A 2,763-nucleotide genomic window follows, 5' to 3' on the forward strand; every position below is an offset into this window, starting at 1 on the left:
TAGAAGTTGGTAGATAGAGTGTTCTTTACAAAATACACTATTGAAACATCATAAGCTGGAATTATTATAATGATGGCACAACAACGATCCTAAGAAGAATGAGTTTTGATACTTTCAAAACGGAATATCTCCCCCTCTGTAGTGGTTTGAAAGCTGAATTCATAGATGTTGAAAAGAAGGAAGTAAAAGAGATCTTGGCTAGAGAATCCTTTAGAGACTCAAACCCTCTTTGATTCTATTTTGTTAAGTATAGACCAACTATTTTGTTAGAACGAGTCTAGAGACATGACAAGAGAGAAGGCAAGAATCAAGGCTGAGAACGAGCTTGCAGCAGAACCCTCCTTTGATGCCCTAAAAGAACTCTTTAAGGAAGTCCCCATGGCGACTCAAGGTCCCCTTCCTAGTAAGATTCGTCCTAGAAATATTGATGACAATCCAGCAAATGTAGTCCCATTGCCAATTTTTAAGGGAGAGTATAGTGAAGACCCTGATCTTCATGTAGTAGAATTTATGGTAGCAGGTGTGGCTAACAATGCCAGAACCCCTGAGCATTGGTTAGTGATATTCCCCACCACTTTCAAGGGCGCAGCATCTCAATGGTATGAAAGACAAGCAGCAGGAACTTTTGACACATGGGATGACCTGAAGTTGGCCTTCCTCACTAAATTCAGATGTGAAGGTTTTGAAGAGCAGATGCGAGAGGAGTTCATGAACCTAAGTCAATCCTGGAGAAAGAGTAGAAGCTTATGTCTGGCGAATGGAATCTATTATGAAGAGATGGACTAATCATCATTTGGATGAAGGTATCTAGAAAGGAGTGTTCCTCAGAGGCCTACAACCAGAAGTTTGCAAGTTTGTGGAATTAAGAAGACCAATCAATCTACAAGCTGCAGTGGAAGGTGCAAGATTGTATGACGAAGTTGAAGCAAGGTTGTCAATGACTCCAAGAAGAGGAGTCTTACCTCCTCCCATGCCAGGAATGGTATACCCACCAAATGTAGTCCTAGGGACAGTTCCCTACCCCTATTCCCAGATGCAAACAGTGCCGCAGTACAGTGCACCTAATCCACAATGGCTGCCATAAACGATAGTGCCTCAAATGATGGTTCAATCACAACAAAAATGGCCTCATACAGTTCCTCCAATGGTGACTCAACAACAGTGGAACCCTACCAACTGCTATCAACAACCCTAAGTATCATCAGGAGCTCTGAATCAGAATCAGAATAGAGGTCCTCCTAGATCAACCGAGCTCGTGTATATAGTAATTACAAAAGCTTCCCAAAACCCTACTATAAGTACTCCAGGAGGTGAAAATTTGAAGTACTACCTGTCCAACTCAGTTCTGGATCATCTTTAGCAAGTGGTCTTTGAATGTTGGGACTAGATTCAATAGCTATCCCCAGGGAATGGTAATGGAGATTGAACCCCACAAAGTTTGGGTATCTAGTTTGGTTGGAATTTTCTATGTGGAGTCTTGGTTGTAATTGCAGGTTAATCCCTTTCACCATCATAGGTTGTGCAAGATTAGGAGTCAATGATGGATGTTGCATCACAACTAGTACTCTGATGGTCGCTTTGGTTTTGGAAAATGTTGACTTTGGAACCGGAATCAGCTATAGTCTCTACTGGGGTGCCAATTTTTTTGCAATCCCTTTTGTACTTGTGAGTCTTGAATCTAGTACATGCAGTGATTACAAGTCCCTCAACACACTACTAGTTTTTTTTACCTGTCTACAACCACCTAGTGGTGGACTTTCTCTTGTTCACCCTAGGAAATTCTTGTGGGATTCTTCTCTCTACCTTTTAGCTTCTTACTTGATAGGGTAACCACATTGATCTTTGGCTTAGGGAGCTCTTTGATTTCAACCATATTGATAGATGATAATGGAGTTTGATTGTGACTTTGCTATTTCTAAGCATCATACTATTGGGATTCAAGACACTCAGATCTCCAATGGCCTTCATGCATACAAAAGAAACATGATTTATTTGGGGGGCGGTAATATCCTCCTCCACCACCTCAATGTCTTCCTTTTCCTCTGCGGTCCATGTTGGGAGACATATAATCTTGTTGTGTGTATAACACTATCAAGGACATGGTAGTAGATGGTCTGGGGTGATTCTAATGGGTTGACTATGTTCCTTTCATGCATTGCTAGGATTTGGCATTTCCCATCTAGCTATGGGCATTATACTAGTAAACTTTGGTATTTTGTGTAGCCGTATGGCAAATGCCACACCACCGTTGATTTAGACTACACTAGATAGCTAGGTGACTTGGATTACTACACTTGGCGCTAGAGGGTTTTAATGGTAGGTTCTCTAGCACCCTTTGAGGGTTTATGGGTCTTGTCCTTTCTCTTGGACTTAGTTGGCTTCCAGTATTCCTCTTTCTTAGAGTCCTCCTCCTCACTGCTACTTTCTTCCTCTAGGTCCAAATCTATATTAGAGTTATTGGGTTTCATATGATGGCACTTGTGAGTGCTCCTTGGCCAAAAACATCTCAATGAAACTAACGCATTTGTAAAAATAATCTAGGGTATGAATTGATAGGTCTTTTAAAGCCAAAGCTTTTGAAATATCCCAATTCAAGCCTTGTACATACTGATGGACCTAAAAACGGGCCGGCACTGGCTCATGCACTAGCCGGGCCTCGTCACTATGCACAAGACAACCCCTTGGCCTCGCGGCCAGGAGCGTCTATCAAAATCTCTGCCTTCCTAAACATTGCGTTCGTAATACATTGTAGTCCAACTGATC

The sequence above is a fragment of the Lygodium microphyllum genome, unplaced genomic scaffold (genome assembly GCF_053477565.2).
Source record: "Lygodium microphyllum isolate KBCC unplaced genomic scaffold, Lygodium_microphyllum_v1.1.10 scaffold_55, whole genome shotgun sequence".
Lineage (NCBI taxonomy): Eukaryota > Viridiplantae > Streptophyta > Polypodiopsida > Schizaeales > Lygodiaceae > Lygodium > Lygodium microphyllum.